The sequence below is a fragment of the Camelus bactrianus genome, chromosome 7, assembly GCF_048773025.1.
Source record: "Camelus bactrianus isolate YW-2024 breed Bactrian camel chromosome 7, ASM4877302v1, whole genome shotgun sequence".
NCBI lineage: Eukaryota > Metazoa > Chordata > Mammalia > Artiodactyla > Camelidae > Camelus > Camelus bactrianus.
Window position 1 is genome coordinate 24,141,996 of NC_133545.1, and position 26,936 is coordinate 24,168,931.

Genomic DNA, 26,936 nt, shown 5'->3' on the forward strand with positions numbered 1-26,936 from the left:
TTTCTTTTCTCATTACCACCACTTAAGTTTAGACCCTTGTTAACGCTCACCACAAACAGTGTAATTATCTAGTGAGTTTCTCTTACCTCCATTCTATCCTATACATTTCTATCAGATTAATTTTTTCCAAAGGTCATTTAGTCCTGTTACTCTCCTGTTCAAAAACCTCCCTAGCTCCCAATTTCCTAGTGAACAACGGGTAAAGAACCTCTACAAGGTGGCTCTCATGTACTACTCTGCCAACCTAATCACATAAAATTTGCACTTAAACTGAATTAATTGCTTCCAGAATATGTTGTATAGTTTCCTCTAATGTGGCTCAAAGTACTATTCATGCTGCCCAAAGTGCCTCCTCTTTCTTTCTCTGAGTCATGACACAGCTTAAGTTGAACCACCGTATCAAAGAAGTACCTTCTTATTCACGCATTCAGCTATTGCTGGACTCCTCTAATATGCACTAGTTATACAATATAACATACACGTGATTCCTTCCTTCAGGAGCTAACAGCCTGTCCAGTGAAATGATTACTCTAGCCTCTGAATTTCTGTAATATATTACGTCTTTCCCATGGTACTAATTCCGTAAGGAATTTTATTATAGTTATTTTTATATGAATCACAGAGTTATCAAATTGCTTTCACAACTTCGAAAGAAGTTGTGTAAAAACACAGTATTCAAGAATTCTTTGTAAATAATTTAGTGGGTAAATTCTAAATAAATGACATTCAAATTCCATTTTTTTTTTTACCAATATGACAAAGCAATTTTTTTTTTAGTTTAACTTTCAGATGTGTAGCTATGTTTTTCTTAAACAACTAAAGACTAAAATTATTTTTGGCTTTCTAATTTTTTTCCCCTGGTGTGTTACAAATGTTGCTGAAACGTGCATGTTTGTAATGCAGATATGTTAAGTGAAAAATTTTCTGAAAACAAGCAAATATTACTTGACCTACATATTCCATTTGCCAGTCTGCCATGTCCTTCAGGGTCTCACTGGAAATGTTATTTCCCCAGTTTTTGCTTGTCATGAAACCATTTACTGACTGAGTTTTTAATAGGTCTGAGGACTGAAAAGAGAGAAGCAGGCACTTATTAACCAGTCTAACTTTTTAAAGGTTAAAATTTAGAGTACATATTATCCCCTTAAATTATCCTATAGGGATGCATTATTTTCTTATACACATAAAAAACAAGCCTTAAATGATCTCTTACGGTAGTTTGAAAAATAGAATAAAGTAAGTATAGAGGAAAGCTATTCACTCTGGCCTCATCAGGGACTAATCACATCTAGTGAGTAGAAAAAAATGTAAGTTGATTTCCCAAGAGAAATGTACTGGCCCTCACTTCCAAAACCTATCCTTCTACATTGAGATGAAGCCACAATGGTTAATCAACACTTCCAGCTCTTCTAGTTTCTCTAATCTCATTCACAGATGTGAGTAGGATCTAGATAAAACGAGTACACATTGATGAAGTGGGATCTACTAACTGTTCACCATGACTATAACGGCCAGATAATAACCCCTCCCCCTTCCATAGGGCTCCAGTGCCCGGGAGCACGCAGCATTCCTGACTAGAGGAGGGTCATCCTTCCCCTCACAGAGACACTGTCTCAACAATGATACACGGACCAATGCTCTTTATGAGAAATCCGGAAGCAAGTTTAGAGGTTTCTGTACCCCAGGTGAGCATACCAGCCTCATCAAAGCCAATAGGAAGGTTCATCGAGTTCACTCACCTGAGTCCTTTTCCCCAGCTCAGCTTCACACCACCAGGAGAAAATGTCCAGCTCCCAGCTTCCTCCTAGGGAGAGAAAGAGAGGACTTGACCATACAGCCAATGTTCACACTTTCCAGGGGGCAGTCTAAGGGACTGGCTTCTGTCTCACCCAATTCAGACCACTGAAGGAACCCGGCATACTCTAGAAGCCTGGGGGCGCTGAAGCTGTAAGAGAGCTGGATGGCTTGCAGCAGCTCCAGAGAACCTGCAGTACTGTAGATAGACACCAGAGGGAACAAGAGAGCAAAGAGAGTAAAAGCTCCTGAAAAAAAGAAACCAGCAAATACTTCTAATTTTGAGTTTGGATGCAATTAGTTCAGAGAAAATATACCCACAGAAAAGGTTTGAGAAGACCCTAGAATCTCAGGGAAATAAAAATTAAAACAGCAATGTGATATCACAACACACCTATCATAATGGCCAAAATTTGGAATTGACAGCACCAAACGCTGATGAGGATGTGAAGCAATAGGAACTCTCATTAACTGCTGGTGAGAGTGCATAATGGTACAGCCACTCTGAAGAGAGTCTGGTGGTTTCTTATAAAACTAAACATACTCTTACCATATGATCCAGCAATCATGCTCCTTGGCATTTATCCAAAGGAACTGAAAACTTGTGTCTACACAAAAACCTGGACAAGGATGTTTATAGCAGCTTTAATCATAATGGCCAATTCTTGGAAGCACACAAGATGCCCTTCAGTAGGTGAATGGATAAATATACTGTGCCACATTTAGACAATGGAATATTACTCAGCACTAAAAAAGCTATTAAGCCTTGAAAAGACATGGAAGAAGCTTAAAGGCATGATACTAAGTGAATAAAGCCAATCTGAAAAGGCTGAATACTGTATAATTCCAATTCTATGACATTCTTGAAAAGGCAAAACTATGGAGATGAAGAAAAGATCAGGGGCTTCCAAGGACTGGAGGGTGCAGGGAGTAGATGAAGGCATGAATAGGTGGAGCACAGAGAATTTTTAAGGCACTGAAAATATCCATATGACACCATGATGATGGATACATGTCATTATACATTTGTCCATACCCACAGAATGTACGACATCTGGAGTGGCCCCTAATGGAAACTATAGACTTTGGGTGATTATGATGTGTCAGTGTGGGTTCATCAGTTGTGGTAACAAATGTACCACTCCTGTAGGGGATGTTGATAGTGAGGGAGGCAATGCGTGTGTGGGACAAGGGAATACACAGGAACTCTCTGTACCTTCTCATGCTGTGAACCTAAAACTGCTCTAAGAAAATTAAGTCTTTTAAAAATACATCAATAACAATATATTAATGAATGCACGATACAAAAAGATATTATATGTGACACCAATAACTTAAAGAGTGGGAGGGAGGAGTAAAAGAATTGATTTTTTGTGTGCAATTGAATTTATTATCAACTTAAAATAGATTATTATAACTATGTTTTATATAGCCTCATTGTAAATGCAAAGAAAACACCTACAAAAAATACAAATAAGAAAATGAGAACAGAATCAAAGCATGTCAATACAAAAAAAAAAAAAAAGATTCACAAAGTAAGAGAGGAACAAAAAAGCCAAAAGCTAGACAGAAAACAATGATCAAAATAGCAATTATAAGTCCTTCTCTATCAGTAATTACTTTAAATGACCTAAAAAACCTAGATCTATTACCAGATTATGAAGATATTTTCCTAGATTTTCTTTTGGAAGCCTATTTTTTCAGCTTTTAAGTTGAGGTCTACAACCATCACAAATTAATGTTCGTATATGGTGCCAAGGTAGTGGTTAAGGTTCATTTTTTTTCCATATAGATATCCACTTGTTGAAAAGAACCTTTATTCCTCCACTTTTGTTAAGTTTTTTTGTTAAAAATCAATGATCTGCATGAGTGTAAGTCTATTTTTGGACCCTGTAGTATCCCACTGATATCTGTCTACCCTTGAGGAATATCAGACTGAGTGTTAAAAGCTATTGTACTATAGACTAAATTTACTCTTGGATCAATCTAGATATGGAAAATGGTGTTTGGGGGCCAATTTTCTTTGGTTTCTCATGGAATTGCCTTAACTGAACTACGGTTTGGCATTGTGACACTGGCTGTCATTGAGAAACAGTTATCTGAAAGTTACTATTCATCATGGAAATGTTAAATGCATTATACTGTCTCTCCTTTATAAGAGGCCACAGAGGAAATGCCTTACAACTTTTAGTACGAGAAAAAGCAACATGTCTGTCTCCTCAGTGACCCACATGCGTTCATTTTATAGAGCTATAGGTCCTAACCACCAGGAAGATGAAAAACTAATTTATTGATCCATTTTAACAGTTTCATAGAAAACCTTATTGTGGGGCCTTCTTCTTTGCTTGGTGACTATCCTTACTCGAGGTTACACCTTATTTTTCAAACTTTATTGCCAATCTTCTCCTGGTTCACCCTTCATTATATTTTTGTATAACCAGTTCTATTTTATGTACATACGCAATCAAAATCAGATCCCTTTTTGGAATGACTCAGAATCTAAATAAAGCACTACATTCAATGCATCTTTGGAAATAGGTTTAAAATTAAGAATAATAATGTCTGCACTCATTTTTATTTCTTAAATTTTTTTCTTTCGTGGGAATACAGTATTTTATTTATTCTATCTATTAATGACTACTGTTTGAGAACATTTATCATATTAGTGGAACAATGTAAGAGAAGTTCAACTTACTTTTTTTTTTTTTTTTTTTTTTACATTTCAATGCTGGGTATTAATCAGAAAGATACTCAAAGTAAGTCAAAAGCTCATCACAAAAGTTTGGTGTTAGTCCACATACAATTCCGGTTTTGGTGTAAAGCTCTTTGGCTGCAAGAAAGAGCGTTCGGTTTACTTCGCTAACAGGAATATCTCAGCGCTGGGATAGCCTCTCCTCGGTGTTTCTTCTGCTGTTGATTTTTAGCATAGTTATCTTTTTTTTTTTTTTTGTATGAATGGAATTGAGTGGAGAGGTCCTCATCATGTTTATTCCGGAGAAGAGTAGAGTAATGAGGAGGTACACAGGCAATGCAACCACCCAATATTTCTGAGACCAGTAGGTTAAGCCTAAGAAGTTTAGCCAAGATTCAGGAATAAAAGCCTACCTGAGATACAGTATGAAGCCAAATTGGGAGCTTCAGAAAAGAACAAAGCCATAAATCGCTCTTTCTGGCAATGGCGATGGTGAATATTCCACCGTTTCCCCTGTGGCTTTAGACAACGCAGCTCCAGCTCTGCAGGCTCTGGCTTCATGCACGAAGGGAAGGGCAACCACGGACAGGAGGCCCGCGTGGCCTCCCCAGGCCTGGGCCTCGGCGCCTGGGCTGCGTTCATTTTAATTTATCACATATCTAAATGGGACCCCCATCATTTTCCCCTGCTATCCTGTGAACTAACATGGAAGCAGACCAAAGGACCTCGTAGTTCTATTACATGTGTGGATTCACGTCCAATCCCCCTTTTCTTTTTGTCTCCACAAATGAGCCATGGTATCTCCTTGCCTCCAGTTTATAGTATAAATGCAGACAAGCAGTATTTTAAAGGAAAAGGAGTATGGGGCTCTGTTCTTAACACCACTAACTCTAGGAACCTCTGAAATTAAAGGAGGCTTGAAGGGACTTCAAGGGAATGGAGCTAATGCTTGCTGTAGGGGAGGAGGAAGAGCAGGGGGACTAGGACACTATTTACGCACATCAGGAAGGACCGAGGAGTTCATAGTAGCCTCCTGTTTCTGACTCTTGCCTGGCAGGTGGGTAACGCAGCGTGCTGTGAATGACATCTCACTCCATCTCCTGTCTCCCAGCTCGTAGAAAGTGCCAGCTCAAGAATAAGATATCGGACCCATATTCCCAGAAATATTAGCAGTCGGCTTCTTTCTAATGTAATGCCTTCTCTTCTACCACGCACTGTTGCACTTTCTTTCATTTGAAAAGTTATCGATTATCTTCTATGTTCTTGGCATTGCTCTATGTGTTGGGGATAAAAAAGGAAATAAGATATGGATCTGGAGATGAAAGTATTTGACTCTGAAATAGCAACAATCATCAGCTGTCATGACTCCTTCATCCCAGCCCTTTTACACACTGCAGACCAGTCTTTAGCTTTGGAGAACTGAATACTGCTCCTCTGAGGTACGGGACAGGAGCAAGGTGTCCTGCACAGTGAAATGAAATAAATCTAAAAATGGATTTCCCCTCAGTCTAAGAGCAAACAACTGTCTAGTGAATTATAATCTCTCTTTTCTCAAAGAAAGACACTTTTAAAGAAATGTAATCACAAATACATCGGCGAATACAAAAGTGACAAAGATAATTATTTCAAAGTCTAGAATCCAATAGCAATATTTCCCATGTTACTTTTCACTTAATTTTAATCAACAAAATCATACAGTATGAATGAATACTATTAAGAATCTCAGTGTATTATTCAATCATTTAGTAAGCTGAGCTGTTTGTTCAAGGTTAATGGCCAAGGCATTCAGTGAGAATTGTTCCTTAAGAAATAAGGATCCAGAATTGGAGGAAGCGTGAGTTATAATGATGTAGGTACCTTCAAGCACAACCTACACTTCCCGCTGCGGTTCCACTTACCCTAGCCAAGGTGCAACTGTCTCCTGGCTGCCATCTCGGGGCAGCTGGGGTGACAGAGATAAGTGGTCTTGGAATCTAACTGTCAGAGATGGAGAACATAGTAAGGTTCAACTGTAGGAGCAAATCTAAACGAAGGGAAACGCTTGGAATTGTAGCTGTTTATCTTAAATCTTAGAGCCCACCAACTATAAAATTATTCAATGAGGAAGGGAAGTGATTTATCATTTTTATGCATTTGTTTTTAATTGATGTATCAAAATTTTACCAGTGATAATTTGAGTACTCTAACTTGCTTTAGATCCACCTTTGTTTGCTCAAAAATACAAGAAAGAAAAATTCAGATTAAAGCCTAATGACAACATTTTAAAATTTTTTCCAGCTTGGTTGAGGTATACTTGACAAATATTGTGTATGTTTGAGGTATACAGTGTGATGCTTTGATATATGTATGCACTGTGAAATGATTGCCACAATCAAGCTAATTACCATATCCGTCATCTCACACAGTTATGATTGTGTGTTTGTTTGTGGTAAGAACCCTCAAGACCAACTTTCTTAGCAAATTCTAAGTATAAAACAGAGTACTACTAACAAGGGCTACTGTGCCCTGCTCCAGGTGTCCAGCAGTTCCACCTCGAGGCATTCGCCCAAAGGCAATAAAACCAGTTTCTCAAAGAGCTGTCCGCACGCCCACGTTCACCGCAGCGGTACTCCAGTCCTGCCTTACTGGTCCCAGCTCGCCCTGGCGGGCTCTAGCTTCCTCTGCTCCTCCTTTACTTCGTGGCTCTCCTTCCTTCTAGATGGCCTGCCCAGCTGTCTTCAGTTCTTGCACCAGACACAGAACAACTTCACAGAGTCTGTTTCACTTTTCCCCATTGCATAAGATCATATCCTTATAATAAAATGCCTCCCTATTTTATCCTCTGATCAAGCCCTGACTGCTACAATAAGTTTTTACATCTTGTGTGATAACATTGAAAAAGGGGACTAGGGCATAATATCAAGTGAAAAGAATCAGTATGCAAAATTTATGTAAATTTAAATTTCAATAGTTTTGATGTAAGTGGATCTAAAAGTTACCAAAATATTAACTGATTTTTAACTGAGACAATGTATGAATTGTTGTCTTCTTTATATCTTTTTGTGTTACCACTTAAAAAAATGAACATGCATTAATTTTATAATTTAAATCAGCAACAAAATATAAACTTGTTTTTGTGACAGTAAATCTTCAGAGCAAAGGAAAGGCAGTCACCTAACCGTGTGATTGCAGGTCCTCTTAATTCAGATAAATGCATCCTTAGGGGCTTTCTTAATGCTGATATTACAAAACATAGGAGTAGAAAGGGTTGTAAACAATTAGAGCTTTGTAAACAATTAGAGCTACATTTTCAATATGTTCTGCTAAGACTTAGCCACCAAACGTCATGAATGCTAATTTGAAAAACTGGGTCATAGTCTCTAGCACAACTTTATATATTTTTCCTATGAAAGGATTTAGATATAAAAGACTAGGCAAGATCACTGAAACTATATATATTCAAAGTGCAAATTCTGTCTTATGTCATACACCCACAAACACACACACACATTCAAAGAAATTCTTATTTCCAGTACCTAATTCTAAATTTCGAATAAATTTAATAACTACTTATTTATGTTTTGCTTAAAAAGTGTGTGTGTGTGTATATGTATATATACATACCCATGCACCCACAATTTTTGAACTTTGAAATCGGTACCCTATTTAAGTAATCCTTTATGTTTATAGCAAGTTGCCACTTACAAAGAACTTGCATAAAGCCATGAAAAAGCCTTTTTAAAAAAATTATTGAAGATACTGAGGCCCAAAGAGATTAAGAAATGAAGTTAGGGTTCTCATCATAATTTATTGCCACTATTATTGACTTGACTTTATAAAACATCATTACTTAGTTATTTTCAAAAGTGAACTTCCTTGACATCTTAAAAATTAAAGGAGACATTTACCTCCTTTAATGAACATTCAAATATCTTGCAACATATTAGTTTTCTGCTGTTAAACAAATCTATTCTTAACAGTTATTTGATACATGGGCATAATAGTACGATTCAGACTAAGAAATTAATTACTTGATATTATTAATGACAATGTGAATTTCTTTGTAAATCAAAATAAATTATACATTAGCAACCTTAGAGACTATAGACCATAGATATAGATACCTTCCTATCAGATTACATCTATGTAACTTAAAATAAGATGATTTAACTATATTTTGTCAAGGAATTACTTTTTCAGGTAGGTATTAGCATATAGCACTTCTAGTTTTAGTGGACGAGTTTGGGCATCCTCTTTCCAAGGAATGACCAAGATATCTTTGCACAAGTAAGATACATACTCATGGATGTGCACTTTGTTTCTGTAAATCAAGAGCACAATATGTCCATTCTTTCATCTTGATCATCTGGTGCAGACATCGGCACATTACGGCCAACACATGGACCAAACTCAGGCCTCCACTGTTTTTGTATGGTAGATGAGTTAAGAATTTTTCTCATTTTTAAATGCTTGGAAAAAATGAAAAAAAGGATATTTCATGACATGTGAAAACTATATGATATTCAAATTTCAGTGCCCATAGATAAAGGTTCATTGGAACACAGGTCCATTCATTTGCAACATATTGTCCCTTGAGGGAACAGTGTAGGACACGGTATTAGCTTCCTTAAGTCACGGGGTTCTTCTGTGGGTAAATGACCAACGTGAACTAGGCATAATATCACTATTTAAGACATTTCTGATAAAATCCAAAATACATTTTTACACTGTAAAAAATATTTCCACAAGACTTGCATTCACATGGTGGTGGGGTGGGGGGATAAGCATTCACATATAATATGTTTTACTGAAATGGTTAATCTTGAAGGTAAAATGATAGATTTTTATTGTGGAACCACAATGGATCTACCAGGTTGCCCACTCCTTCCAAAGACTTGGAAATCTTTCTTTTCTACAGACTGAACATAATTTGATGTCTATCCCTGTTCTAGTTTATGACCTAGATAAGGTTGAGAAGGTGTCACATTTGGTAGGTCCCTGTGCAAAGTAGGCCGAAGAGAAAGAAAGAGAAAGAGACAGAAAGAAATTAAAATTAATGATAAGAAAATGACTCCTGCTGTGTTAGCACAAGTAGGCTGAAAACAACTCTCAGTCCTTGGAACTGTGGTCATGACAATCTATAAACTCAATCTTAGTCAATGATACCTGCTTGAAATTGTATCACTGCTGAGTTGAAATAAAATGGTAAACTTGGTGAGTCCCTTTGTTCCTTAAATCTACAGTTATTTATCAATATTTCAGTGCTGTAGCTGTTATGTGGAAGGGTTCCTTCTACATCACTGGTTTGCAAAAGACTCCAGATCAAACAATGACAAGTATTTCAAAGTCTTATGTAAGCACCTGGATTTCGTTAAGGATGAGTTCACAGTTGATGTTCGTGGTTTATAACCTTTATTAGATGCAGAGGAATATTAAAGCAGAGATTTAAGGACATGGATATTTTAAGTCTTTAGTTTCTTTGTCAGTCTATAAAGTCCATTAATGATAAGCAAATGCAATTATGCTTGTACTGACACTTTTATTCTCAAATTAAGCATTACTTATTTTTTAAGTGGTGATAAATTCCTTTATTGGTGACTGTCAACACATCAGTTACACTTTTTAGATCCAGCACAGTGATAAATCATGACTTATTTTTTTCCCTATTAATAAGCAGATTGTTTTAAACAGTTTTTAGATGTGTTAAAGCTCACAATAGATACCAATAATTATAGCTAATGTTTTTGCACTCTTACTACAGGCTATGTTAAACACTTAATTTTCATTTTCTCATTTATAACTTAACCTTAAGATGTAGGTGTTCCAAAAATAAACTCAAAATGGTTTAAAGACTTAAATATAAGATAAGACACAATAAATCTCCTAGAAGAAAACATAGGCAAAACATTCTATGACATAAATCTTAGCAATGTTCTCCTAGGGCAGTCTACCCAGGCAATAGAAATAAAAGAAAAAATAAGCAAATGAGTCCTAATTAAACTTATAAGCTTTTGCACAGCAAAAAAAAAACAAAAAACAAAAAACAAAAAAAAAAACCCATAAGCAAAACAAAACAATAACCTATGGAATGGGAGAAAATATTTGCAAATGATGTGACTGGCAAAGGCTTCATTTCCAGAATATGTAAACAGCTCATACAATTTAATAACAAAAGAACAAACAACCCAATCCAAAAATAGACAGACGAACCAAACAAGCAGTTCTCTAATGAACGTATATAAATGGCCAATAGGCACATGAAAAAATGCTCAATATCGCTAATTATCAAAGAAATGCAAATCAAACCAAAATGAGGTATCACCTCTCATCAGTCAAAATGATCATCATTCAAAAGTCCATGAATGATAAATGCTCGAGAGGGTGTGGAAAAAAGGGAATCCTCCTACACTGCTGGTGGGAATGTAGTTTGGTGCAGTCATTATGGAAAATGGTATGGAGATTCCTCAAAAAACTAAACATAGACTTACCAAATGATCCAGCAATCCTACTTCTGGGTATGTATCTGGAGGGAACTCTAATTCGAAAAGATACATGCACTCCAATGTTCATAGCAGCACTATATTTAATAGCCAAGACATGGAAACAACCTAAATGTCCATCAACAGATGACTTAATAAATAAGTTGTGTTTCTATTTATACAATGGAATACTACTCAGCCATAAAAAGAATAAATTAATGCCATTTGCAGCAACATGGATGGACCTAGAGATCATCATTCTAAGTGAAGTAAGCCAGAAAGAGAAAGAAAAATACCATATGAGATCGCTCATATGTGGAATCTAAAAAACAAACAAACAAACAAAACAGAAACAGACCCACAGACATAGAATACAAACTTGTGGTTGCTAGGGGGACGGGAGGTGGGAAGGGACTGGGATTTCAAAATGCAGAATAGATAAACAAGATTATACCATGTAGCACAGGGAAATATATACAGGATCTTGTGGTGACTCACAGTGAAAGAGAATGTGACAATGAATGTATCTATGTTCATGTATAACTGAAAAATTGTGCTCTACACTGGAATTTGACACAACATTGTAAAATGACTATAACTCAATAAAAAATGTTTATATGTATAAAAAAGAAGTTGTGGTATATTTATACAATGGAATATTACTCAGCCACAAAAAGAACAAAATAATGCCATTTGCAGCAACATGGATGGACCTAGAGATTGTCATTCTAAGTGAAGTAAGCCAGAAAGAGAAAGAAAAGTACCATATGATATCACTCTATGTGGAATCTAAAAAAACAAAAGGACACGATGAACTTATCTACAAAACAGAAACAGACCTGCAGACATAGTAAACAATCTTTTGGTTACCAGGGAAAGGGGGTGGGAACGGATAAATTTGGGAGTTTGAGATTTACAAATATTAGCCACTATATATAAAAATTGATTAAAAGAAATTTCTGCTACATAGCACAGGGAACTATGTTCAATATCTTGTAATAATCTTTAATGAAAAAGAATATGAAAACAAATATATGTAAGTATATGCATGATTGGGACACTGTGCTGTACATGAGAAACTGACACATTGTAACTGACGGTACTTCAGTTAAAATCAAAAAAGATATGTGTTGTTATTCCTGTTTTACACATGAAAAAACAGAGCCTCACAGAGACCAGTTTGGTTCAACTCTCTAATCCGTATTAGAGGTAATGTAATTAATAGGTATTAGAGTCAAGATTGGACTCTATGCTTGCCTGACAACAAAAATTGTGCTCTTGTCCACTGTTATGCCATCCTGTTCCCGGGTATGAAGACAAACAGGTTAGAAAAAAAATTGCTCGCGTAGATGTATTCTGTTATTTATCTGTATATGAATAGCCATCAGCATTTATTACAAGGCTGGTGAGGCGAATGTTCTTGTGAAAAGGAAAGGGGCTTTGGAAGCAGGTTAACCTGGGTTTGACGCTGAACTCCTCCTCTTTAGCCATTTGCTATAAATCATGATACTTGCTCTATTTAATATCCACTTACTCGTCTGTAAAACAGAGGCAATAAGAACTACTTTGAGAGTTTTCCTAAGTGTTAAATAAGGTATGTATGTATGGTAGCTAGCATGTAACAGGCACAGATTAATTATTTTTCTTTCTGTCTGTATGTTTTCAATCGTACATAACTTTCTTTCTGCAGGAAGGCTGAACTAATGTCTCAATCATCTCTTAATATGAAGAATCCAGAACATGGACTTTTTAAAATATCACAGGTTTATTAAACACCAGAGTAAAATTAAAAATTGTATTTTTTTAAATCACAGGAAAAGCATTAACCTGAAAACCCTTTAACGTGGTGAAGCACAGCCCAACTCTTCTGGATGTTTATTACAAACAACAGTAACCATCCTGGCAAAGGGAATCCAAGAGAAAGAACCTGAGTGCCAGAATCCCACCCCACGTTGATGGGCCAGGCAGTGCACGAGAGGAGGAAGGAAGAAGTCTCAGTGCAGTCCTCCAAGAATTCTGGCTCAGACCCACACCACGGAAGAACGCACTCTTCCCCGTGCCTTTCTGATGTTGGTGTTGATGTACCTCCTCGTCCAGATTTACTTTTCTGGACTTCGGAGAGATACGATTCTCTAAGAGTATCCGGGTGACTTCTAATACCCCGCCGCTGCCTGCACTCGAGAACAGACAGAATCTGAAATATTTCACATCAAGTTCACAGTGGAAGTCAACTATTTCACTATGTGTAATATTGAATTTGGGCAATACTAAGGTTTTCAGCATAGGAAACAGTCATATTGGAATGGATTGTTTTAGGATTAAAGACTAAGAAAATGGAGGATATGTAAAAGTATAATGCTTCTTAAAAAATGGAAGTAGCAATATTAACTGGTTATCTTAAAGTTTAAAATGATTCAGATTACTCGGGCCAATGTTGAGAATTTTCAGATAGTGGACTTAAGCAACATCTTATATCCAAAATCATGTAAATCATTTAATTTTTGTTAGCATTTGCCATGGTGAAAGAACTTAAATGTTTTAAGAAGTAAAGCAAATATTACTTATTATGAATGTTTTGGATTTCCTGAAATCATCTGAGTTTTATATTAAAAATCCTTAGTTTTATATTAGAAATCTTTTATCTAAAATGAATTTAAAATAGATATTTATGACTTGACTTATGTGATTATAATTTTTTAAAAAAGGGAGAAGGGGAAGAAAATGTATTCTAAATTTTATATGTATATTATGTATACATATATAATGAAAAGGGGAAGAACACATTCTAAATTATATGTATATATGTATGTATTGTAGGTATACACACATGTGTGTTTGTGTGTACAGACACACAGGTTTCCTGATCGAAAGAATTTGTAAAATGATAGTCAAATATTCTTAGAAAAAGAAGTAGCCATTTGTTAAGTAGAATTATAAAATCTATTAGCTTTATGATTATCTTTTATATTTAAAAAGTAGATGTCAGCAGTCTGCTACCCAAAAAAGGCACTGTGATGCTCTGAAGATGTTACAGAACTTGGTACTAAGCAGAAATGAACCTGAGCCCTCTCTAGCTCCTCAATCTGTCAGTCAGACCTTAGCCGCATTACTTAACCTCTTTCCCTCCCCTCCTTTCCCCTCCCCACCAGGCTTCTCTCCTCCCCTCCCTTTCTCTTCCCCCTCTCTCTCTCACGTAGAATTTTTGGAAGAGAAAATGAGATTAGGTATACAAAATGCCTAACACATAAAGGGCACTAAACATATAATATGTATTGTCAAATACTTGTAAAAATTATCATTGGGCTGCTTTTCTTTCCCCAGGGGCCTTGATGAAGCTTGAAGAGGAGACTGAAAGACAAGGAAGCAGACTTCAGCATTTGACAGATTCAAGAACTAAAGAAAGAGGTGGGTGGAACACATATTAAGCAAACAGAGAGATTATAGATTTGTATAATGAAATATGTTAACTATATGAAATGTAAAGGTATGAAATGCTCCAAAGAAAAGAAAACGTTTGTCAGACTAGCACAACAATAAAACTCAACTCCATGTGGCTTATGAGAAGGTTGGCAAGACTGCAGGTAATGGGAAATCTCATATACTGCTAGCAGGAGTGTAAAATAAAGCAACCGATCTGGCAAAATGATATCATGTTATGTTTTAAAATTAAACGTACACCTACCCACTGATGCAGCAATTTCCATCCTTTTGTTTCCACCAACAAAACTGTGAGTATACACTTACTCATAACAGCCAAGCACTGGGGAAAAAGCAGACTACAGACTTAGAAATTAGGATCACGCGCACCTGGGGAGTGATTAAACAGGAATGCTCCCTTCATAATAAGTTACTGAGATATATAATAAGTATATGTTCTTTTTTCTGCATGTTATTCTTCATTAAAACTACTTTTAAAATAGAATATAAATGACTAAATTGATAGTTTTATCAAAAAGTGCAGAAATAAAGTAAAAATATTATCGATAAGTCAAGGCATGCATTTTGAGCTGCCTGGTGTGAGTCGGGTTGCAGTCCTTTTTTCATTTAGTTTTGTTTTGTTTACACAATAGAAACTCCGGCGCAACACAACATGAGACATTTGAACAAGAGTTAGATAGGGTAAAAGGTGCAGACAATGGCTCTGTGTAACTATGTATTGTTTGTATAGAACTAAGTGGCCTTTGGAGAAGTGAAGCTAGAGGCTAGGTCTTACACTAAAACCAAAGAATAAAATAGACTTGATAATAATTACCAATGAGTGTGCATCTGATCAGCAGTATTATACACATCCCATATGTCTAGCATGTTGAAAAGCCACATATAAAGCTGGACTTACAGAAACGCGCCATAGAGCCATGTTTTCCAAGAAGAGGTATTTTCAAATGAGCACTCAAACTGGGAACTCATGCATACTTAATTTCTTCGGCATTCATAACTAAATAATACATTTTAAGTGATTAAATAATTTTTGTTTTATTAGCAAAGAGTTGCTTTTAACTTATCTCTTTTAAAAGCCTGATATTTCCCTTAAAAAATATTTTAGCTTCTCTTTCCCAGGAATAGGCTGTCACTTTTAGTTTAAATAGGTATCTGTTCGCATTACACCCCACAAGAAGCCTCAGGCTTACAGATGCTCCCTGACAGAGCTTAAATTATTTCACTACTGAAAACAACTAAAATGTTCATTCCTTCTTTCTTTTTTTAAAAAAAAAAAGTCTATAGTCATCTGTGACCACTAAAATCTCACCAATAGTCACTGTACAGTGAGCACAAAACTGAGTTGGGAAGTCCTATGTACTGGGTGGCCTGATCTCAAGCCGAGTGCCTCTGGTCTGCTGTTCATCACAGCACCAGGCAGGAAACACAATTGTCTTAAAACCCTGCAGAATCTGATTTTGATTCTCCGGGTTTAAAAAATTAATGCTTTTGTGTGTGTGTGTGTGTGTGTGTGGCCTTGGAAAAATTATTTAGCCTTAGTCTTTGGATTATTCTATCTATAAAATAAAACTAAATACCTCCAAATTTGTTGTGAAGATTATATAAGAGAATCCATGAAAAATGCTTACTAGAGAGACTGGTATTTAGTAAACACTAAATAGGTGTTAACAATTACTATTTTTATTATCTTATCATTCTCTATGCATTCTGATATTTTGTGGCAGCTGTACTTCACCAGATTCATTGATATTTTATTCTTCACTTGTAGATTAACAAAATCTTTTAAAAATGTTTTCCTGTTTTCTTCTATGTCAGAACATCTTTGCTTGTATGCTGGTTATTGTGGAATGTGTTTTTTTTGTAGGAAGTCTTAATTGTATCATCTTCCTCCAAGAATTCTGAGTTTTGTCCTAGCAGAGTTGGCAGATCATTTTTGCTTGGTTAGGCTTAGTTTTATTCTTGGTTAGGGCAGGTCTACTTTGGACTTAGTCCTATGGCATGCCCCTTATTCCAGAGTAGCCTTTCTGGGATTTTAATTGAAAGTACCTGGTGTGGTCTCTTCACTCCAGCTGGCTTGGAACTCCAATATCTCACTGATGTGCACAACCTCTGATATTAAGATGTACTTCTCAACCCTCCTGCAGACAGGTGATCTCTGCCGGGCCTCACTGAATCTCGCCCTGAGTGTAGACAGCATAACCACAAAATCTTCTGAATATGTTTTCCTGAATTGAGTGGGTGATTCAACTCATCAATTATGCTATATTCTTATTGTTTGGTTGATAAACAAATCAGTATTTCCTTGCACTATAAATTCTGACAGGACAGGCATTGTGTTCCTTAGCTCACCTTCATTCATTCATTAATTACTAAGAAAGTATCTATTATGGACTACAAGGAAGACAGGAATACTATAGCATCAGTTGTACGCGAAAGGATCTTACAATCCAGAGGCAGAAGCAAAAATATGTGAAACCCATTCATGAAAGGAAAAGAAAGGATGATAGAAATTGATTCACAAATGATAAAAGCTGAGAGTCAGCCATTTTATGGTTGGAAAAAGATTCCAAAACTAAAACCCACTATTTACAAATGCCTTCCTGATCCTCCTCTAAAGCTGGCACCTCTGCCTATGGTTGACTGAACCCTTACTTCCTGACATGTCTTTTTAGCTTTTCCAGCTGCTTCAGCCCTGCATCTTGCTTTGGAGTCATGGCATGGACAGCCTTTGCTACATTTCCTTACTCAGCATCTATTTCCCTCATTTTCTGGTAATAGCTTCCCTTATAATGAAAAAATTGAAACATAAATTCCCCAAAGTCTGGTGAGAACAAAAAGCCAACTAAAAGAACTTAGTTTCCAAAGAAGAATCAGAGTTTCTATATTAGTTATTTTTATGTTAATAGAATATTTTTTATTTGTGGTAAGATACATATAACATTAAAAGTATTTTAACCATTTGTAAGTGTACATTTTTCTGGCATTATGTATATTGATATTATTTGGAAACCATCATGACCAATCATCTCCAGACTTTTTCATCTTCCCCAGCTGAAACTCTGTACCCATTAAACACTAACTCACCGTCCCAACACCACCAACCCTGCAACCACCATTCTGCCTTCTGTCCCTACAAATTTGAGTAGAATCATATACTGTTTGCCCTTTTGTGACTGGCTTATTTCACTTAGTAAAAAGTCTTAAAGTTTCATCCATGTTGTAGCATGTGTCAAATCCTCTTCCCTTTTAAGACTGAGTAACATTCCATCGTACGCATGCACCATATTTTGTTTATCTGTTCATCTGTCAATGGATCCTTGGATTTTTGTCTACCTTTTGGTTATTGTGAATAATGCTCCTGTGAATATGGGCGTACAAATACCTATTTAAGTCGCAGCTTGCATTTTGGGGGTATGTACTCAAAAGTGGAATTGCTAGATCATGTGGTAATTGTTTCATTTTTCAAGGAATAGCCAGAGCATTTTCCACAGTGGCTGCACCACATTTCATTCCCACCAACAGTGTACAAGGGTTCTAATTTCTCCAACATCCTCTCCAACACTTGCTTTGGTTTTTGATACTAGGCATCCTATTGGGTGAATAATCAAACATTTTTCATACAGGTAGAGACACAGTATAATTTTTTTACCTCATAACATATTTGTATAAAGATGCATAAATATAACAAAAATGAGTAAATCTACCTTGCTATTTTGTAAAACTTACATGCTAATGTTTTGATAGTTTTATGATTTGGTATTAGGCGGTGGTTGTTATTTTATATATTTGTTTTTATTTTTCATGGATGTTATCTGGGGTCAGTCTAGTTTTAGCATGAAATAGTCACAATCCCGTTCTTATTTCATAGAATCCTGGAACAGGAAGGGCCCTGAAGTTCATCTGCTGCTGATCCAACCAGCTTATCGTACAAACCTGTGGTTTTGAATCACCCAGAATAAGGAAAGGAGGCAGCACAAGCAGGAGGCTCCCTATTCTGAGTCTTGCCCTTGGGGCTTTTTTCATTCACATTCATAGCACATCATTAAGTAGAGATAGAGGTACAGGGGCTCAGGCAGAAAAAGACAACACGTCTAATTTTGTTAACCTGCTATTTAGCATCTATCTTCATTAGGCGGAAAGAAAAGCTTAATGTATAATTAGATCTTCACCTTCCTGGAACACACAGACCTAAACCTGAGATTCTGAGTGCCTGCAGATGCATTCTATAAGAAGGTTCATGATGATAATGCACATTCCATTGGTCTGAAAAGCTTCATTAAAATACTGTCCAAGGCTCGTCCATAACGCTGAGGCCGTAACTGAAGTAAGAGGTAGGTTCCTGAAATCCATTCTATTATATCACATATTTCAGTTCATAAATCTAAGCTCTTTCTGGATACACGCCCTCCCCTCCCCTCCCCTAAGGCTGTCCTTCACTTCCTCACTAAATTCACTGGAGTGACACTGAACCACCCTCTCCATCTTTCACCTGCCTCACCACCCAGGTGGTAAATCCCCATTTCCCTCCTGAGTACTTGACACTTGGTGGCCCTCCCTCTTCTGTGATTACAATGCTCTCTCAGCCTTTTATAACTGGAATTTCTGACTATGCCCAAATCTGTGCAGCAAAACCCACATAAAAGCTTGCTAATTTCTTTTAATCTCATAAGTGGGCCTTGCTTTAAAAAAAAAAAAAAAAAGACTTTAATGGACTTCATCCTGGAAGGGCAATGCTGTGTCCTTTTAATGTTAACAACACACTGATCACTTGTCCCAATCCTGCCCATTTATGTTGAAAAGTCGTTTTAACCCTGGGAAGGCACCTGTGCCTTTGAGTGAGCACTTAATGTCTAAGAAGCTTCACTAAGCTTCCCTAGGGATATTCTGTGTTTACCTTGATTCTAAATATGGTGAGGACAGCAATCCAGGCTCCAAACATACGGACTGAATGGAAAAATGTTTTCTTGCAGGGAGATAATGTCAACTTGAACTACAGATTATTTGTCTCTTATACTTTATGAGGAAAACAAAGGCTATGTAAGTCTTGAGGATCTAAATACACATGCTGGAAACAGGGCAGATGAGAAGGTAGGGTACCAGATACCCCAGACTATGTAGTTTCCCTCAAGTACTTTACATTTTATGATTAATTTTCCATTGGTATTTTTATATAAGTTGTTTGCATGATTGCTTGATGCTCTATTATACTTTTAAGGAAATAGTTTCTCTTAACTAATCTGAATCTTGGGGAGAAGAAAATCATAATGCTTATTTGCAAAATGCCAGAATTCTAAAAAGCACACTTGTGACTCCATGTTTAACCCAGTGTTGAAACTGAATATAGGTATTCAAGTTGACTTGAGCATAGCCTGTATTTGTACTGAGAAGTATTTTTCAAGTATTATATTGCTAAATCAAAGAAAATAAAAACGAAATACTTTCAATTTCTTGAACATATCAAGTTGCTTTATTTAAATAAGGCAACCTTCTCTGCCACAGGAAAAAAAAACTCTGTTCTTTGAAATTTATATATTTTGTAGGAAAAATGATCTGCCTAGCCTTGAACTCGGCACCACATCCACTCTTGGCACAACATCCAACTTCCTGGAAAATAAGGATTTTTAATACTTGAGAATAGACCTCTGACTCATTTTATTCATTATGTCTAGAGCAATCAATGCTAGATAAGGGAAGAAGACAAAACTTCCATCCTCCCTCCAAATCCTCCAATTGTAAATACACACTAAGAGTGTTCTCAGACACATAGGACATAGTTAATTACAGGACAGTATCTGTGAAGTGCTCTTGCTCATCACAGAAGGGCTCTCACAGGCCAGGTAAGAGAGAACGGGAAATGGAACTCAAGAACAGGGTGCCTAAGCTTGCGAGCCATAAGGGTACCAAAGTCAATGACACAGTCCCTGATGTCATGGAGCTTACAGTCTTGCAGTGCTTCGTTAAGTTTGCAGTCTATTGTATCTGGGGTTATCTGTACCTGCCATAATGATGCTAGAACAGAAACATCATTAAATAAATACCATGTCTCCCATGCTGTCCTCACTGTAGCTAACAGTGAATTTGTATCACAGTCTGAAGACTCATATACATTTGCATCTCCATGCCTTTATACATGTCTTCCCATCAATTATATTGCCTTTAGCTCTTTTTATCCACCTGGTTATTCCTTAAGGATAGTTAATCATATGCACAGCATTTGTACATAACTTCATAACTGCAGTCATCACATTATATTTTAATTACAAGTGACATTTGTCTATGGTCTTCCATTTTTAAAATTGTCTGCCTGTCCTCCGATACACACACACTTGATTCTAAGCAACATGACAGAAAGGATCTGAACTGTCTTGTTCTTCACAGCCCAGTCCTGTTGCAATGTCTGGGACAGAGGAAGCCATTACTAGTTTCTTGCATCAGTTTCTGTGGAAGCAAAGTCTGCTATTCATTCATTGAAGCATATAAAGCTAGTTATCCTCAGGAAACACCAGGCTGGTGGAGAAGACATAAATACAACACACTAATTGTAATACTAGATGACAGTTATTCATGACTCCCTATGGTAGAAAGATGCTGAAGCAGATTAAAAGAGGTAAAAATATAGATAAGGTCTCAACCTAAAGAGAAGTTATCTGCCTGACCTCTTGAGCGGTGGAATCAAGTCAGTACCGGTAGTGAGAGCTGGCAGCCTCCTGTAGGGCTTCCCCGATGTTCTGTCAGCTTTCTTCATTGAATCCTCTTCATAAAGATTTCCTTCCACTTCTCATACTCATTGATCATCTCTTCTTACCTCTTTCACCCTCACCAGAGCATCCACAAATAGCAAAGGGTATTGGTAGAATGAACACAAACTGGGTTATCAGAACCAAGATACTACAGAGCAAATTATTTGTTATTAAAAAAAGCCACTTTGGGGAGAAATGAAAATTAAATCATTGGGAATTGCCTTTGCTACATATTCTGCTGCCTAGAACAAAACAGAAAAAGGAAGAAAGTGCATTCAAGACCAAGGAAATAGCATGTGTGATGGCGTGGAAGAATAACTGCAGTGAAATCTCTAGGAGGTGATTCATGAAGCCTGGAACAGAACAGAAAGGGGAGTGTTGGGGCACAAGCCTGGGAATGCAACCAGATGATGGAATAGGTGTTTGGGTTTCATTTGGTTGCCAACAGGAGCCATAAAAAAAAAGTTTAGTTATGGGGTGATGCAATCTGACTTGTGTTTTGAAAGAACAACTGGCAGGAGTGTGGAGGGTGGACTGGAAGGAGCATTTACTGGAAGGAGGGAAAGAGTCCAGAAGCTTTTTGCACGAATTCACATAAAATGTCATGAATTCCCTATCTATTTTGTATACCCTGGTATAAAGTAGGTAATCAATTAAATATTTTTAATCAACTAAGTATACTAGAACATGAAGTTCCCCCATAACAGAGATCAATGCACTGCATTTATATTATTTAAACAATTTAAAACTAAAAGGTGATAAGAGTTATTCTTTGATAAAGAGGGAGTCAGAAGCTATGTTCTGTTAATTTTTGTTCCTTTTATACAATTCCTATATGCAGATTAATATTAAATTGCTGACCACAACCCTCTTCATCTGTTTCGGCAGCCCTGTCTGTAACATCTCATCTGACATTTAGAATTAATTGCATATCATTTCAGCATAATGTAAAAATTCTTTGACAATCTGGACATTCAAGGTTTCTAATCATGATTTTCATGAGGTCTCAACAAAAATCTATTTGCAAAAAGTTATAGAGTTAAGTCTCAACATTCCTATGCCATTGTTCTGCGTTCCTCTGTAAAATGGGAACATGGGGATTAACTAAGTTAAAATTGATGTAAACACTGAGTATTATCACCAGAATATTAAAAAGCAGATGGACTAACATATGTGCTTAATTTTAATTGTGCTAAAGATAGTACCTAATAAGATGCTCAGAGCAAAGTGTTATCTTAAAATATCATTGAACATGTTTATGTATTTTCCTTTTATATATTTAATTCTACTTTGAATTTTCTACCCATCTGTTGACAAATTTGATAAATGGTAGCAATGGATAGGTTTTCAATGCTTTAATTCAACTAATCACAGAGCATCACATTCAAATCCAACTGCATTTCCAGTGCAGAAATCTCTTCTACCACTTTCCTGACAAAACCACATGGACTCTGCTTGGAAGAAAGAAGTAGGGATTCACTCTTTCGTGAAGCTGCCTGACTTTGAACCCTGTGATCTACTGAATAGCTTGCACGTTCAGTCCTCTCATTGCCGTCTGAAGCAACCCAACCTGCAGCTTTCTCATCACTGCTCTTCAGATATTTTAACTATAGTTGCTATGTTTGCCCTCAGCCTGGATGCTGCCGCAATAGTTCAGGGTTGAGTTAACAAGGCTGTGAGCTGGAGTGAGACTCCTGGAAGAATAAAAATGAGCCATCATAAAGAGTGAAAATATTTGTTCCTTTTCTAGATGTGGAGGTGAAGGAAGTTAAAGATAACCCCAAAGCATACAGAGTTTCAATTGTGACCAAGTATATATATACACATACATATATTTATATATATGTATGTGTAAATATATACACACATATATATGTATATATATATATATACACCATTGATAGAGATAGAAACTTGGGAGCAAGTTAACAAGATGTGAAATTCTCTTAGAAGAGGGGACAGAACATCCCATGAAACTTAATTCTTTCTGTGATTAAGTTGACTGAGAAGTGGAATTATTCTTGAAGTGGAAAACGAGGCTCTCCCTAGGTTCCAGGGCTCACTTGGGTGTGAGTTGTGCTATATCTGAGCTGCTGTTTCTAGTATGACCCGAGTCAGGTATTCTGCACTGTTCTGAAGCCAGACTCCATGGTGTCCTGTGAAATTGTCTCCAGGGACAAGAAACCCCGAGCTCCTCCATAGAACAGAAAAGCGAAACTCCCAAGTTTGTGTCCTCATTTAAAAATTAGTTAACAAGACTTTTGCTCAAAGTCTACATTATCTAAATCCTAAAACATGCTTGATGTGCAGTTTCAGAGGCCTTAGAGAACCATCAGGTTTTCCTGCCCAGGTGGTTTCACATATTACTCTAATCAGCCTCCTCGGGCCAATGTAATTAGGCAAAATTAGTTGATACCTTTCTTTCCTGGCCAACTCCCCTGGAGTCATTTTACTTTGAAGTTTATTGTCTTGCTCGGGCATTAATATTTAATTATAAATACAAAATTCCTAGGAGAATTCATTAAGAAATGTCTACAAAGTACTTTTTAAAAACCTATGATAAATGCGCTAGACAGCACAGAGTGAGGAGGGAGGTATCTGGAGTCAGCAAGATTAGCTGAACCAGGCCTGATGATCAATATAGTGACAGATAAAGAAATAAGGAGAACAATTAAGCCAGTAAAACTTTTTAAATGCATCTAATAATGATATTGACAAATTCCTGCTGAAAACGCCATGACTGCCTCCCATGAGCCTCCTTGATACTTTATAAGACTCTCCAATATCCTTCTGCCTCTCCTATCTCACCTCTTGCCACTCCAAAAACATTGTGCTGGAGTCAAGTTAGCTTTGTGGTCAAATGCACCTTGTTCTCCAGGCTGGCTCCACCTTAAGCTACGCTTTACCCACCCTCCTCACCCCACTCCCAAGGCCCACCTTGGACTTGCTATCGCAAGTTCATCCTTTGGGTCTCAGATTGCATGTCTTTTCTCAGTGAAGCTTCTCCTTAAATTTCTTTATACTACAATAGCTGAGCTGTCATTCCAGCCTTTTCTCTTCTAACACTTCTAGTATGATAGTAAGAGCTCTGTGCTGCTATTCCTGTTTGAACTGCTTCCCTCCCACCTGTCCTAGACTGGAAGCCATGTAGGTCTCCTTTCATCTTTATTTCCCAAGAATTTAGCCCTCTGTCTGGCAAAAAGTAGGGTTCCAGTAAATATGTGGTACGTGAATAAATGAATGAGTGAGAAGGTGAATGAATGAATTGCTAGAAGAATGGCACTTAAAAAAAATCAACCTGTGCCTTAGAAACACACACACACACACACACACACCTTCAATATTTTCTTGCGTTTCAAGATATCTTTCTGCTATTGGAAATTAAACTTTATGCTTTATACAGGAACCAATTTTTATGGTGTTCTATTCTGACACTTACTATTAAAATAATTGAATCCTGAAAAAAAAATCAGCCAACTAATCAACATTTATAGGGACTCTATTAAATGCTTTACTCTGTAAATGAAAGGTTTTCTAGCTCTAAGCTAGTTAGGATGAAGAACAGAAGTTGAGCACTTTCCGTGATGTCTTAATGTTTACAAAACAGTGTAACAAGTTTGGCATCGAAATATCAACTGCTTATCACAAAATCATTTCCCCACAGTTCCTGCAATATATGTGTCACTTGTTGTAAGAATGGTCTTCTCACCGTTTGAGACTTCCCTTCTCCCCTATACTTCCTTTGGTTCACCTCAGTGCTTAAATAGGCAGAAGTCTAACTTTTGCATGATTTTCTTGCAAAAAGTTGGTTTTTGTGGCTCAACTAGAATATGCAGAAAATTTTTCTTAAATTTTGATATATGAATAAGGTCCTAGTGATTTTATAGTCCATCTAACATCACTGTAATCCAGGAATACGAACTAAAACCTCAACTTCATCAGTCATCAGGATTGCAAAAGGGACTGGATGAGAGGTGTCTAGTGATGCAAGAGAGGATGCTTTGCAAGTCATAAATCACTATGTAAAGTTTAATCATATATACTCCTTAGTGCTTAGAAATATTTCAAAAGAGAATATGGAGATCTTTCCAACATGGAAGGATTTGATAGTTTGAAATTATTGAGATTTGGTTATTGGTAAAGATAAAGAATGAATAGCAGTGTTAGGAAGAAGGACATGATCACTGGGGAAAAGTAGGTCAAGCAACCAAGAGGGCAGAACATCAGAAGGATTCTCTAAGTCGACAGTGAATTTCATTAAGACTTATGACAGATAAAGTTGGAAAGCATGTCAGTGAACCTGGAATGAAGTGCAAGACCGGGATGGCTTAGAGATTGGTGATACAACTCAGAGAAGAAGCAGATAGGGAGAAGTAATGCTTCTAAAAGTACTTGTATATTATTAAGCAAGACATCCATCTAAATACATGGGAAAAATAATTCAGAGAGGTGCATCTGTGAAGACAGCGTGGATACATGTTTGTCGTTCACAGGGTCTATACAATAACTCCACCACAGTCTATTTTTGACAAGTAGGGAGTTACTGTATCAAGCTCAATTTGATACCCCAAGTGAATTATTTAAGATTAGAGAAGGTGCTCCAAATTGGAGGACATTTGAATTGATCCTTGGATAAGACTTTTTTACTCTGTGCCCCTTCTTTCGTAATTTTTAGGTATTCTTCTAAAATCTGAATGTGAGAAAACTTCCTGTTCTTTGGTTTCTTTAAATACCTCTATTTTGCATTTTGTTTTGTTTTTTTCTTAACTGGAATTATTTCAAGAGTATGTTCAGAATTTCAATTTCACTTTTTAATGATGCTCTAATCTCTGTTCCCAAGCAAAAATCACATTTGCACGTACCTTCCTACAGTAAGGTCTTTGCATATGTCAGCTTTTTAGTTGTTTGCTTAGTTAATTTTTTCTCATCTTTCAAAGCCCTTCTCAAAATATGCCTTCCCCGACTTCCCAGTCCTCAACTAGGTCAGACACCCCATTAAATGCAGCATGTATCTCTCCTCCTAGCATTTATCAGTATTAGAACTAAAAGTGTAATGCAGCAATTTTTGGTTATTTTCTGTCTTGACTGCCACTGTCTTCCCAGCACCAAACACAATACTTTGCAGAGTTGGTACTCAAAAAGTAATTACTAAATCAGTGAATAGATGTAAGAATGAATGAGTAGCTCTATGGAGGGCAACACTATTCAACCACTAAGAATTCTATCACTAACTGAAAAGATTACAAAGCAGTTTTAGAAAGTTACACCATTTTTGTTAATAAAAAGAAAAATTAAATGTCAAGATAGCTACAAAATGTTAAAAATGATTATTTCCAAGGATAAAACTAAGGGTAATTTTATCTTCTTTTTTACCTTAATTGTATACATTTTCCATAATTAACATTTATTATTTCAGAACTAAAATAAAGTGCCTCAACCTGGTTGATTCATATTTTTAGAAGCCTTTTGCCTTATTTGGTTTGCATCTATTATTTCTTTGAATATGTGATATATCTTCCTCCTAAACCAGCATACTACTATTACTGTCTTGCATTTCTATAAACCTGCAGTTTCCAAAGTTTTCTGATATACTTTAGTTTATTTGACCTTCACAGAGACCCCAGAATATAAGCAGGACAGGCTTTGTTCCCATTCTACTGATGAGTCTGTGATTATACTTTCGTAACAATGTTTGGTAATCTCTTCTTTTTCTTTTACTATATTCTCTAAGGTTCTTATCACTAAAAAATTACTTACTCATAATATCTAAATTAAGGAAGGCAGAATGAAAATTTTCAGACTCAAAAGCAAGAA

The 26,936-nt window shown here is 36.6% G+C and overlaps 1 pseudogene; it reads right to left on the minus strand.

Annotated features, from left to right (window-relative positions):
• Window positions 1-1,843: 1,843 nt before the first annotated feature.
• On the minus strand, window positions 1,844-17,498 carry LOC141578228 (uncharacterized; annotated as a pseudogene).
• Between the last annotated feature and the right edge of the window lie 9,438 nt (window positions 17,499-26,936).